Below are 15,335 nucleotides of genomic sequence, written 5' to 3' on the forward strand. Positions count from 1 at the left end.
TTAAACCTGGGTCCGATCAGCAGTTGAGAGGATAGCACAGGCTAGGTCATGGTTAGGTCTGGTATTTGCTATGATCTGGCTCATAGTTTCGCATTTTTCGCATACTTGTTGACCAGATCGTGGGCATTCGCTGGTTTGGATGACGTAGTAATGCGGTACCACACAGAAACAGTGGGTTAAAACTGGATTCGATCAATATTTCAGTGGATAACGCCGGTTATGTCTGTGTTACGTATGGGATTTGCACTCATCTGGCTCATACTTTCGCATTTTTCGCATACTTGTTGGCAGGATCCTGTCCTTTTTCTGGTTTCGATCACGTAGTAATGCGTTACCGCAATGAAACTGTGAGTTAAACATGGGTCCGATCAATATTTTTGAGGATAACGCCGGATAGGTCTGGGTTAGGTCTCGTATTTGCCATCATCTGGCTCATTCTTTCGCAGTTTTCGCATACTTGTTGGTAGGATCCTGTGCTTTTTCTGCTTCGGAGCACGTTGTGATGTGGTACCACACTGAAACAGTGAGTCAAACCTGGGCCCGATCAATATTTTAGAGGATAACGCCGGATAGGTCTGTGTTAGGTCTGGTATTTGCCATCATCTGGCTCATTCTTTCGCAGTTTTCGCATACTGGTTGGCAGGATCCTGGGGTTTTTCTGCTTTGGAGCACGTTGTAATGTGGTACAACACTGACACAGTGAGTTGATCCTGGGCGCGATCAATATTTTACAGGATAACATCGGTTAGGTCAGGGTTAGGTCTGGTATTTGCCATCATCTAGCTCATACTTTCGCATTTTTGGCATACTTGTTGGCCAGATCCTGGGCTTTTTCTGGTATGGATCACGTTGTAATGCGGTACAACACTGAAACAGTGGATTATACCTGGACTCGATCAATATTTTAGAAGATAACAACGGTTGGGTTTGTGTTAGGTCTGGTATTTGCCATCATCTGGCTCATACTTTTTTTTTTTTTTTTTTTTTTTTTTTTTTTTTGTCGTGGGGAAAATCTTCGAAAGACTTCCTCCCACCTCCTTGGGGAGAGGTGGGAGGGGTGTGTGGGATTCCCCGCGCCCGTACAACGACAGGCGCGGGACCTACCCACTAAAAACCCCACGGTGACCCTTCGGCACGCTTTCGGAGGATACCGGGAATCGCTCGAAGCATTCTTCCGGTATCCTCCCCGTGCCCGCGCTTTCGCGCTCCCTCCCCGCGGCCTCCTTCTGCAACATTACGTTCTCGCAGAAGGAGGCCACGGCCCTCCACTTCTCCTCGCTGCCGAGCATGGCGCGCACCACGCCCGGCAGCGACACATCCCGCCCGACGACGCCGACCAGGACACGGCGCTCCCCCTCCCACGCGGGGCATACCTCCAGGGTATGATCCGCCGTGTCCTGCTCAGCGTCGCAGTGGCAGCAACGCGCCGTCGGCTCCTTCCCTATCCGGCACAGGTATCTTCCGAAGCTGCCATGCCCGGAAAATACCTGTGCCAGCCGGTAGGTGAGGCTGCCATGGCCTCTGTCCAGCCACTCCTTCAGGAGTGGCCGAACAGCCCCGACAGTCCGGTGCCCCGCGGTTGGCAGAGCCAGCCGCTCCTGCCACGCGAGCAACACGGACTGCCGGGCCTGGCGCTTCAAATCGCCCCGAGCAGGTTCCTGCCCGCCCGGGACCGCCCCCACCCCCGCGCGACGGTCGACCCGGTGCCGGTACAACACCGCGTGCGACCGCGCGAGCAGGTCCATGGCCAGCATCCCCGCTAGAACCGTCGCCGCCTCATGTGACATGGTCCGATACCCGCGGACGACCCTGAGCGCCATGCGCCTCTGCACCCGACGCAGCATAGTCATGCTGCGCCGGGAGGCAGCCAGGTCGTCCGCCCAGACGGGGGCCCCGTATAGGGCCACCGACTGGACCATTGCCACATAGAGGCGACGAACTCGGCCCGCCGGCCCCCCCAGGTTGGGCAGGATCCGGCCCAGAGCCGCAACCATCCTTTCCAACCGGGGGAGCAGGCAGCGGAAATGCTCCTCGAAACGCCAGCGGCTATCGAGGATCAGCCCCAGATACCTGATCTGGGGCTTCACCTCGATGTCAGCCCCACCCACCCGGATCAGAGGGGGTGGCGGATCCTGCCGAGGTGAATGAAACGCAATCACCTCGGTCTTATGGACCGCCACCGTCATCCCCATCCCCCTGATCCGGTCGACGACGCGTTGCGACCCCTCCTCCGCGCGACGCATGGCCCTCCCCCAGTGCGCCCCGACGGCCAGCACCAGTGTGTCATCCGCATAACACACCGTGCTGACGCCGTCGGGGAGGCCGGCCCGCAACACCGAGTCGTACGCGATGTTCCACAGGAGTGGCCCGAGGACCGACCCCTGCGGAACACCGCAGTACACCTCCCTCCGCATATCACCATCCCGGCCCGGATACTCGATCCACCTGCCGCGGAGATAATCCCCGACGACCGCCCTGAGACAAGGGGGGACCCGATGATATTCGAGTCCCCTCCTTATCTCTTCCCAGGGGAGGGTGTTAAAGGCATTGGCAATATCCAAGGATATTGCCAATGCCACCCCTCCCCGGGAGACGGCCGCCTCCGAGAGGGCCCTCACACGACCTATCGCGTCGATAGTCGATCGGCCCCCCCGGAAACCGAACTGGCAGTCGGCCAGACCGGGATCACCCCGCGACAGGTGCTCGACGAGGCGGGCAGCAATCACACGCTCGAAGAGCTTGCCCACCTCGTCGAGGAGACAAATGGGCCGGTATGCGGAGGGAGACTCCACGGGCCGACCCTCCTTCCGGAGGAGGACCATCCTCGCCACCTTCCAACTGGGGGGGAATCGCCCGTCCCTCAGGCAGCGGTCGAACAACCGCCTGAGGTCGGCCCCAAGGACGCCCTGGGTCAAGACCCAAACCCGGCCGGGCACACCATCCGGACCCGGGGCCGTGTTACGAACCCCGAGCCGTCTGATGGCCGCTGCCAGCTCCTCCTGCGTGACCCCCAGCTCGGCCGTCCACTCCACTGGGACAGCCGCCGCCGCCGGAGGACGCGGTCCCCTCTCCCCAATTGGGAAGAGTGTATTGACCACGTCCTCCAGCAGCCGGGGGTCAAGACCCTCGGTGACGGGGGGCGCCCACGGGCGGAGCTTATTCAGCACCACCTTATATGGGCGCCCCCATGGATCGTCATCAAGGGCCTGGAGGAGCTCCTTCCATGCCCGGGTCTTGGCCCGTTTGATGGCGACCTGCAGAGCAACCCGCGCCACGCGGTATGCTCCATACAGGTCATCAGCTGCCCTCGCTCGCGCCACGCCGTCGCCTGTACGTTGACGACGGCGCGCGCGGGTGTACTGGCGTCGGGCGCGGACAGTCGCGACTCGCAACTCCGCGATCGCGTCCGACCACCAGTACACCGCCCGGCGAGGAGAAGCCCGCCCGACCCGAGGCATCGCCGCATCGCAAATACCCGCGACCAATGCCCCGAGCCGGGCGACCTCCTCCTCTATGCTCGGCAACTCGGCCGCTCCCTGCGGCCAAGTCGCAGCGAGGGCAGCTGCCATCAGGGCGTCCTTGTCCAGGCGCCGAAGCGCCCAGCGGCGTGGTGGGGTGCCACGCAGGCGGCCGTGTCGGGATGCACTCGCGGCGGCAGAGACCTCCATCCGGATGTACCGGTGATCGGAGAGTGTCTCTGCCCCCGCGACCACGTGCCAACCCGACACCATGCGCACGGCGTTGGGGGTCGCGAATCCAACATCCACGATGGACCCCCCATATCGCCGCACGCATGTGTGCTCCGACCCCCGGTTCAATGCCCGGAGGTCGAGCCCCGCCGCCCAATCGCCCAGGATCCCGCCGCGAACGGAGGTCCTGGGGGATCCCCAAGCCACCGACTTGGCATTAAAATCCCCCAGGACCAGCACCGGCCGGGCCGCGTAAAGCTGCACGCATGCCGCGACCTCGGCCAAGTACAGCTCGAACGCAGCGTGACCGCTACGAGGCGAAATGTAGCACCCCACCACAGCGACTTCCCCCCAGTCCACGGCGACGAATCCCCGACCGCGCTCCAACAAGGAGAACGGTGGGGACCCGTCGCCCCCTCCCCATACCGTCGCCACCAAGCCGTCCGCGTCGCCCACCCAATGAGGGTGATCAGGGACGCGGTACGGCTCGGCGGCGACCGCCAGGCCAACCCCCCACTCCGCGAGGACTTGGGACATCAATTCCTGTGCCGCGCGGCAGTGGTTGAGGTTGGCCTGGTGGAGGAGGCGGGGCGGCATTAATTAATGGCCGCGCCAGCCTCCTCCCGGCCGTCCGTCCCCGTAGCACCGTCCACCTCCATGGAGGACGATGCCACCGCCCTCGGCACCGGAGCCGGTGCAGCCCGCCTCTTCCTCTCCTTCCGGGAGGGGGGGGGGAGCACTTCTTGCTCCCCACCCTGTGATAGGCTGGCCTCCCCATGTCCGCACACAGCGGGCAGTGGGGGGCCGCCGAGCACTGGCTCGCACGGTGCTCTTTGGCACCGCAGCGGTAACACTGACCGCTGCGGTCCACCGGCGAGGTGCACCACTGCCTCACGTGCCCCAATTCGAGGCAGCGGTGACACTGGAGTGGGCGCGGCGCGAGGATTTCCACTCGCGCCGAAACCCACCCCACCAACACCCTCCCGGATTCCGCCACCTTCCGGCGGCGGAGAGGGGGCACCGGGCCCACACCGACCCGAGGCCGGAGGGCGACATGCGGATCTCTCCGATCCGCAGGTCCTCCACAGGACAGTCCCCCGCCCTCGCAAGGGCACGGGACACATCCTGTGCGCTGACCGAGTCGTCCAGCCCACAAACGCGCATCTCCGTGCGCTTCGTGGGCCGGGCGACCCGGACACCTCGCTCGCCCAGCTGCTCCCGGAGCCTCTGGGCGAGACGATCCGCCTTCGCGCCGCCTTCTGCACCGGGGATCTCCAGCAAGAGACCCCTCACGGTCACGGCCCTCTTCGCCCTCACGGAGGCGATGCCCAGCTCTTCCAGGGAGATATTCTCCCTGGCGAGCCGCATCGCCTCCGCGAGGGTCAGGTCGCCCCCCTGCGCAACGGTCAGCGTCACCGCTGCCGTTTTTGGGGGACGACCTGGTCGTGCCTTCCCGACTTTCGCGGCCTTTACCTTGGCCGCCGACGGCGGAGGCGGAGGCTGCGGTTGCGAGGCCTTCCTCGCCGCCCGCTTCGCCTTCCGCCCCACCACCTCACTCCACGCCACCCCCCCTTGGGAGGGTGCTGTGGAGGACGCTACCACCGCGACCACGGGTACACCACCCCCCTTGGGGGTCGCGACCCGGGGCCCTGGTGCCGCAACGCTGGGCGGAGCCTTCACTCCGCCCTTCTTTGCCTTCCCCGACTGTACCGGAACAGGTCGGGGAGGCACCGCCTTCCTGCTGACCGCTCTTCCGGCGAGGAGCTCCTCCCGGAAGGCGGCCAGCTTGCCATCAATCATGTCCCCAATCGTCCTCAGAAGATCGTCTTCTGAAGAGGACGGGGACTTCTTCACGGGCGGAGTGCGGGTGGAGGGGCCCGCGGTGCCCCGCACCACTGCCGCCGCACTCCGCTTATTTACCTCCGCCGAGGGACGCGGCGGTGGAGGAGGAGGGAGGATGGGAGGGAGGGCCGCGCTGTTCCACAGCGCCTCTGCCCTCCTCCTCCCCTGTCGCTCCTCCTCCAACAGGAGCTGCAGACGGGCGTTCCGCCCTCTGAGCTCCCGCGCCGCCTCCCTCTTTTCCTCCGCCGCGGCCTTCAGGGCCTCCGCGCCACCGCTTTTCTGCCCCTTAAAGGCGCAGGCAGCGGCGACTTTCTCCACCCGCCTCAGGGACGAGGAGATCCTCTCCGATATCTCCTCGGTCACCTCGTCCCTGAGGCAACTCAGCCTCACCGACGGGCTCATCGCCCCGCCCACCTCGACGACGGCCTGCCCCGTCCTCTTCCTCTTAGAGCCTATGTGGCTCGTGCTGGAGGAGAAGGACGAGACCGACGCCGTCTCGTCGTCCTCCTCCACCCTCCACGAAGCCGGACCTGGCGCTGAGTGGGGCGCGAGCGCCGCCACCCTAACCCCAACCCCGTCTCCGTCCTCCCCAACCGACAAAACCCGCCCCATCCCCATTTTATTTTCTGTGTCCATAGCAATCCCACGAGATGGTCGGAAATAAAGGTCCACCCGGGCAGAGCCGCCTTACCCGGGTAAGCCTAATACTCCGGGGGTTCGGCAGGTTCCCCGGAGGTGGTCGCTTGGGATTGGGCCTTCTCCCCCAACCATGCATCCCATCGCCGCGCACCATAGCTTAGGATTGGAGGGCGATTTTATAGAGTCGCCATACTCGTGGCCCAGGCGGTTAAGCCAAGACCCCCGTTCCTCCTGCCGTCACGTACCATTCACAAAACCAATAGGGAATTGTGAATGGGTCGTTGTGACGACCAACAGGAGGCTTACGGTGTGTGTATGACTCGGGTACCCCGGGTTCGTTAAGCCCGTACTGCAGCTGAAAGGCTGGCAGCCCCTGAGGGGATCTGGCTCATACTTTCGCATTTTTCGCAAACTTGTTGGCCAGATCCTGCGCTTTTCCTGGTTTGGATCACGCAGTGATGTGGTACCACACTGAAACTGTGGGTTAAACCTGGGTTCGATCAATATTTTAGAGAATACCACCGTTTAGGTCTGGGTTAGGTCTGGGATTTGCCCGCATCTGGCTCATAGTTTCGCATTCTTCGCTTACTTGATGGCCAGATGCTGTGCTTTTTCTGCATTGGAGCACGTTGTAATGTGGTACAACACTGACACAGTGAGTTGAACATGGCCCCAATCAATATGTTAGACGATAATACCGGTTATGTCAGGGTTAGATCTGGTATTTGCCATCATCTAGCTCATACTTTCGCATTTTTCGCATACTTGTTGTCCAGATCCTGTCCTTTTTCTGGTTTCGATCACGTAGTAATGCGTTACCTCAATGAAACAATGATTTAAACGTAAGTCCGATCAATATTTTAGAGGATAACACCGGTTAGGTCTGGTATTTGCCATCATCTGGCTCATTCTTTCGCAGTTTTCGCATACTTGTTGTCCAGATCGTGGGCTTCATCTGGTTTGGATCACGCAGTAATGTGGTACCACACTGAAACCGTGGGTTAAACCTGGATTCGATCAATATTTCAGAGGATAACACCGTTTAGGTCTGGGTTACGTCTGGGATTTGCCCCCATCTTGCTCATACTTTCGCATTTGTCACATACTTGTTGGTCAGATCCTGGGCTTTTCCTGGTTTGTATCAGGTAGTAATGTCTTACCACACAGAAACAGTGGGTTAAACCTGGTTTCGACCAATATTTTAGAGGATAACATCGGTTAGGTCAGGGTTAGGTCTGGTATTTGCCATCATCTGGCTCATACTTTCGCAATTTTCGCATACATGTTGGTCAGATGCTGCCCTTTTTCCAGTTTGGATCACATTGTAATAAGGTACCACACTGAAACAGTGAGCTAAACCTGGGTTCGATTAATATTGTAGAGGATAACGCCGGATAGGTCTGGGTTAGGTCTGGTATTTGTCATCATCTGGCTCATACCTTCGCATTTTTCGCATATTTGTTGTCCAGATCATTGGCATTTTCTGCTTTTGACCTTGTTGTAATGTGGTACCACACCCAAACAGGCAATTAAACCTGGTTTCGATCAATATTTTAGAGGATAACATCGGTTAGGTCAGGGTTAGGTCTGGTATTTCCCATCATCTGGCTCATAGTTTCGCATTCTTCGCATACTTGATGGCCAGATCCTGGGCTTCATCTGGTTTGGATCACGTAGTAATGTGGTACCACACTGAAACCGTGAGTTAAACCTGGGTCCGATCTACAGTTGAGAGGATAGCAAAGGTTAGGTCATGTTGAGGTCTAGTATTTGCCATCATCTCGCTCATTCTTACGCAGTTTTCGCATACTTGTTGGCAGGATCCTGGGCGTTTTCTGCTTTGAGCACGTTGGGTTGTGGAACCACACTGAAACAGTGAATTAAACCTGGATTCGATTAATATTTTAGAGGATACCGCCGGATAGGTCTGGGTTAGGTCTGGTATTTGTCATCATCTGGCTCATTCTTTCGCTTTTTTCGCATACTTGTTGGCTGGATCCTGGGCTTTTTCTGCTTCGGAGCACGTTGTGATGTGGTACCACACTGAAACAGTGAGTCAAACCTGGGCCCAATCAATATTTTAGAGGATAACACCGGTTAGGTCTGGGATAGGACTGGCATTTGCCATCATATAGCTCATACTTTCGCATTTGTCACATACTTGTTGGTCAGATCCTGGGCTTCAGCTGGTTTGGATCAGGCAGTAATGTGGTACTACACTGAAACAGTGAGTTAAGCCTGGGTCCTATCAACATTTGAGAGGATACCGCCGGATAGGTCTGGGTTAGGTCTGGTATTTGGCATCATCTGGCTCATTCTTTCGCAGTTTTCGCATACTTGTTGGCAGGATCCTGGGCTTTTTCTCTCTCGGAGCACGTTGTGATGTGGTACCACACTGAAACAGTGAGTCAAACCTGGGCCCGATCAATATTTTAGAGGATAACACCGGTTAGGTCAGGGTTATGTCTGGTATTTGCCATCATCTGGATCATACTTTCGCATTTTTCGCAATACTTGTTGGCCAGATCCTGGGCCATTTCTAGACAGGATCACGAAGTAATGTGGTACAGCAATGAAACAGTCAATTAAACCTGGTTTGGATCAATATTTTAGAGGATAACGCCGGTTAGGTCTGGGATAGGTCTGGCATTTGCCATCATATAGCTCATACTTTCGCATTTGTCACATACTTGTTGGTCAGATCCTGGGCTTTTCCTTGTTTGTATCACGTAGTAATGTGGTACCACACAGAAACAGTGGGTTAAACCTGGATTCGACCAATATTTTACAGGATAACACCGTCTAGGTCAGGGTTAGGTCTGGTATTTGCCATCATCTGGCTCATACTTTCGCAGGTTTCGCATACTTGTTGCCAGGATCCTGGGCTTTTTCTGCTTTGGAGCACGTTGTGATGTGGTACCACACTGAAACAGTGAGTTAAACCAGGGCCCGATCAATATTTTAGAGGATAACACCAGTTAGGTCAGGGTTAGTACTGGTATTTGCCATCATCTGGCTCATACTTTCGCATTTTCCGCATACTTGTTGGCCAGATGCTGTCCTTTTTCTGCATTGGAGCACGTTGTAATGTGGTGCAACACAGACACAGTGAGTTGAACCTGGGCGGGATCAATATTTTAGAGGATAACACCGGATAGGTCAGGGTTAGGCCTGGTATGTGCCATCATCTAGCTCATACTTTCGCATTCTTCGCAACTTGTTGGCCAGATCCTCTCATTTTTCTGGTTTCGATCACGTTGTAATGCGTTACCGCAATGAAACAGTGAGTTAAACGTGGGTCCGATCAATATTTTAGAGGATATCGCCGGATAGGTCTGGGTTAGGTCTGGTATTTGCCATCATCTGGCTCATACTTTCGCATTTTTCGCATACTTGTTGGCCAGATCCTAAGCTTTTTCTGGTATGGATCACGTTGCAATGCGGTACAACACTGAAACAATGGATTATACCTGGACTCGATCAATATTTTAGAGGATAACATCGGTTAGGTCAGGGTTAGGTCTGGTATTTCCCATCATCTGGCTCATACTTTCGCAATTTTCGCATACATGTTGGTCAGAAGCTGCCCTTTTTCTAGTTTGGATCACATTGTAATAAGGTACCACACTGAAACAGTGAGCTAAACCTGGGTTCGATTAATATTTTAGAGGATAACGCCGGATAGGTCTGGGTTAGGTCTGGTATTTGTCATCATCTGGCTCATACCTTCGCATTTTTCGCATACTTGTTGGCAGGATCCTGGGCGTTTTCTGCTATGGATCACGTTGCAATGCGGTACAACACTGAAACAGTGGATTATACCTGGACTCGATCAATATATTAGAGGATAACTTCGGTTAGTTCAGTGTTAGGTCTGGTAATTGCCATCATCTGGCTCATTCTTTCGCAGTTTTCGCAAACTTGTTGGCAGGATCCTGGGCTTTTTCTGCTTTGGAGCACGTTGTGATGTGGTACCACACTGAAACAGTGAGTTAAACCTGGATTCGATCAATATTTTAGAGGATAACACCGGTTAAGTCAGGGTTAGGTCTGGTATTCGCCATCATCTGGCTCATACTTCCGCAATTTTCGCATACATGTTGGTCAGATGCTGCCCTTTTTCTAGTTTGGATCACATTGTAATAAGGTACCACACTGAAACAGTGAGCTAAACCTGGGTTCGATTAATATTTTAGAGGATAACGCCGGATAGGTCTGGGTTAGGTCTGGTATTTGCCATCATCTGGCTCACACTTTCGCAATTTTCGCATACATGTTGGTCAGATGCTGCCCTTTTTCTAGTTTGGATCACATTGTAATAAGGTACCACACTGAAACAGTGAGCTAAACCTGGTTTGGATCAATATCTTAGAGGATAACATCGGTTAGGTCAGGGTTAGGTCTGGTATTTCCCATCATCTGGCTCATAGTTTCGCATTCTTCGTATACTTGATGGCAAGATCCTGGGCTTCATCTGGTTTGGATCACGTAGTAATGTGGTACCACACTGAAACCGTGAGTTAAACCTGGGTCCGATCAACAGTTGAGAGGATAGCAGAGGTTAGGTCATGTTGAGGTCTGGTATTTGCCATCATCTCGCTCATTCTTACGCAGTTTTCGCATACTTGTTTGCAGGATCCTGGGCTTTTTCTGCTTCGGAGCACGTTGTCATGTGGTACCACACTGAAACAGTAAGTCGAACCTGGGCCCGATCAATATTTTAGAGGATAACACCGGTTAGGTCAGGGTTAGGTCTGGTATTTGACATCATCTGGCTCATACTTTCGCATTTTTCGCAATACTTGTTGGCAGATCCTGGGCCTTTTCTAGACAGGATCACGAAGTAATGTGGTACAGCAATGAAACAGTCAATTAAACCTGGTTTGGATCAATATTTAACAGGATAACGACGGTTAGGTCTGGGATAGGTCTGGCATTTGCCATTATCTTGCTCATACTTTCGCATTTGTCACATACTTGTTGGTCAGATCCTGGGCTTTTCCTGGTTTGTATCACGTAGTAATGTGGTACCACACAGAAACAGTGGATTCGACCAATATTTTAGAGTATAACACCGTTTAGGTCAGGGTTAGGTCTGGTATTTGCCATCATCTGGCTCATACGTTCGCAATTTTCGCATACATGTTGGTCAGATGCTGCCCTTTTTCTAGTTTGGATCACATTGTAATAAGGTACCACACTGAAACAGTGAGCTAAACCTGGGTTCGATTAATATTTTAGAGGATATCGCCAGATAGGTCTGGGTTAGGTCTGGTATTTGCCATCATCTGGCCCATTCTTACGCAGTTTTCGCATACTTGTTGGCAGGATCCTGGGCTTTTTCAGCTTCGGAGCACGTTGTGATGTGGTACCATACTGAAACAGTGAGTCGAACCTGGGCCCGATCAATATTTTAGAGGATAACACCGGTTAGGTCAGGGTTAGGTCTGGTATTTGACATCATCTGGCTCATACTTTCGCATTTTTCGCATACTTGTTGGCCACATCCTGGGCTTTTTCTGGTTTGGATCACTTAGTAATGTGGTACCACACTGAAACCGTGAGTTAAACCTGGGTCCGATCAACAGTTGAGAGGATAGCAAAGGTTAGGTCATGTTGTGGTCTGGTATTTGCCATCATCTCGCTCATTCTTACGCAGTTTTCGCATACTTGTTGGCAGGATCCTGGGCTTTTTCTGCTTCGGAGCACGTTGTGATGTGGTACCACACTGAAACAGTGAGTCGAACCTGGGCCCGATCAATATTTAAGAGGATAACACCGGTTAGGTCAGGGTTAGGTCTGGTATTTGACATCATCTGGCTCATACTTTCGCATTTTTCGCATACTTGTTGGCCAGGTCCTGGGCTTTTTCTGGTATGGATGACGTTGTAATGCGGTACAGCACTGAAACAGTGGATTATACCTGGACTCGATCAATGTTTTCGAGGATAACATCGGTTAGGTCAGGGTTAGGTCTGGTATTTCCCATCATCTGGCTCATAGTTTCGCATTCTTCGCATACTTGATGGCCAGATCCTGGGCTTTTTCTGGTTTGGATCACGTTGTAATGCGGTACAACACTGAATCAGTGGATTATACCTGGACTCGATCAATATTTTAGAGGTTAACATCGGTTAGGTCAGGGTTAGGTCTGTTTTTTCCCATCATCTGGATCATACTTTCGCATTTTTCGCAATACTTGTTGGCCAGATCCTGGGCCATTTCTAGACAGGATCACGAAGTAATGTGGTACAGCAATGAAACAGTCAATTAAACCTGGTTTGGATCAATATTTTAGAGGATAACGCCGGTTAGGTCTGGGATAGGTCTGGAATTTGCCATCATGTAGCTCATACTTTCGCATTTGTCACATACTTGTTGGTCAGATCCTGGGGTTTTCCTTGTTTGTATCACGTAGTAATGTGGTACCACACAGAAACAGTGGGTTAAACCTGGATTCGATCAATATTTTAGAGGATAACGCCGGACAAGTCTGGGTTAGGTCTGGTATTTGCCATCATCTGGCTCATTCTTTCGCAGTTTTCGCATACTTTTTGGCAGGATCCTGGGCTTTTTCTGCTTCGGAGCACGTTGTGATGTGGTACCACACTGAAACAGTGAGTCAAACCTGGGCCCAATCAATATTTTAGGGGATAACACCGGTTAGGTCAGGGTTAGGTCTGGTATTTGCCATCATCTGGCTCATACTTTCGCATTTTTTGCAATACCTGTTGGCCAGATCCTCGGCCTTTTCTAGACATGATCGCGAAGTAATGTGGTACAGCAATGAAGCAGTCAATTAAACCTGGTTTGGATCAATATTTTAGAGGATAACGCCGGTTAGGTCTGGGATAGGACTGGCATTTGCCATCATCTTGCTCATACTTTCGCATTTTTCGCATACTTGTTGGCCAGATCCTGGGCTTTTTCTGGTATGGATCACGTTGCAATGCGGTACAACACTGAAACAATGGATTATACCTGGACTCGATCAATATTTTAGAGGATAACATCGGTTAGGTCAGGGTTCGGTCTGGTATTTCCCATCATCTGGCTCATAGTTTCGCATTCTTCGCATACATGATGGCCAGATCCTGGGCTCCATCTGGTTCGGATCACGCAGTAATGTGGTACCACACTGAAACAGTGAGTTAAGCCTGGGTCCGATCAACATTTGAGAGGATAACGCCGGATAGGTATGGGTTAGGTCTGGTATTTGGCATCATCTGGCTCATTCTTTCGCAGTTTTCGCATACTTGTTGGCAGGATCCTGGGGTTTTTCTGCTTCGGAGCACGTTGTGATGTGGTACCACACTGAAACAGTGAGTCAAACCTGGGCCCGATCAATATTTTAGAGGATAACACCGGTTAGGTCAGGGTTAGGTCTGGTATTTGCCATCATCTGGATCATACTTTCGCATTTTTCGCAATACTTGTTGGCCAGATCCTGGGCCATTTCTAGACAGGATCACGAAGTAATGTGGTATAGCAATGAAACAGTCAATTAAACCTGGTTTGGAGCAATATTTTAGAGGATAACGCCGGATAGGTCTGGGTTAGGTCTCGTATTTGCCATCATCTGGCTCATACTTTCCCATTTTTCGCAATACTTGTTGGCCAGATTCTGAGCTTTTCCTGGTTTGTATCACGTAGTAATGTGGTACCACACTGGAACAGTGAGTTAAACCTGGGTCCGATCAACAGTTGAGAGGATAGCACAGGCTAGGTCATGGTTAGGTCTGAAATTTACTATGATCTGGCTCATACTTTCGCATTTTTCGCATACTTGTTGGCCAGATCGTGGGCATTCACTGGTTTCGATGACGTAGTAATGCGGTACCACACAGAAACAGTGAGTTAAAACTGGATTCGATCAATATTTCAGAGGATAACGCCGGTTATGTCTATGCTACGTATGGGATTTGCCCTCATCTGGCTCATACTTTCGCATTTTTCGCAATACATGTTGGCCAGATCCTGGGCCTTTTCTAGACAGGAGAACGAAGTAATGTGGTATAGCAATGAAACAGTCAATTAAACCTGGTTTGGAGCAATATTTTAGAGGATAACGCCGGATAGGTCTGGGTTAGGTCTCGTATTTGCCATCATCTGGCTCATACTTTCGCAATTTTCGCATACTTGTTGTCCAGATCCTGAGCTTTTTCTGCTTTGGAGCACGTTGTGGTGTGGTACCACACTGAAACAGTGAGTTAAAGCTGGATTCGGTCAATATTTTAGAGGATAACGCCGGATAGGTCTGGGTTAGGTCTGGCGTTTGCCATCATCTGGCTCATTCTTTCGCATTTTTCGCAAACTTGTTGGCCAGATCCCAGGCCTTTTCTGGTATGGATCACGTTGTGATGTGATACCACACTGATACAGTGAGTTAAACCTGGATTCGATCAATATTTTACAGGATAACACCGGTTAGGTCAGGGTTAGGTCTGGTATTTGCCATCATCTGGCTCATACTTTCGCAATTTTCGCATACATGTTGGTCAGTTCCTGCGCTTTTTCTAGTTTGGATCACATTGTAATAAGGTACCACACTGAAACAGTGAGCTAAACCTGGGGTCGATTAATATTTTAGCGGATAACACCTGTTAGGTCCGGGGAAGGTCTGGTATTTGCCATCATCTAGCTCATACTTTCGCATTTTTCGCATACATGTTGGCCAGACCCTAGGCTTTTTCTGCATCGGAGCACGTTGTGATGTGGTTCCACACTGAAACAGTGAGTCAAACCTCGGCCCGATCAATATTTTAGAGGATAACGCCGGATAGGTCTGGGTTAGGTCTCGTATTTGCCATCATCTGGCTCATACTTTCGCAATTTTCGCATACTTGTTGTCCAGATCCTGAGCTTTTTCTGCTTTGGAGCACGTTGTGATGTGGTACCGCACCGAAACAGTGAGTTAAACCAGGGTCCGATCAATATTTTAGGGGATAACACCGTTTAGGTCTGTGTTATGTATGGGATTTGCCCTCATCTGGCTCATTCTTTCGCATTTATCCAATACTTGTTGGCCAGATCCAGGGCCTTTTCTAGACAGGATAACGAAGTAATGTGGTACAGCAATGAAACAGTCAATTAAACCTGGTTTGGAGCAATATTTTAGAGGATAACGCCGGTTAGGTCTGGGTTAGGTCTGGTATTTGCCATCAT

This window comes from Colletes latitarsis, chromosome 12, assembly GCF_051014445.1.
Source record: "Colletes latitarsis isolate SP2378_abdomen chromosome 12, iyColLati1, whole genome shotgun sequence".
Classification (NCBI taxonomy): domain Eukaryota; kingdom Metazoa; phylum Arthropoda; class Insecta; order Hymenoptera; family Colletidae; genus Colletes; species Colletes latitarsis.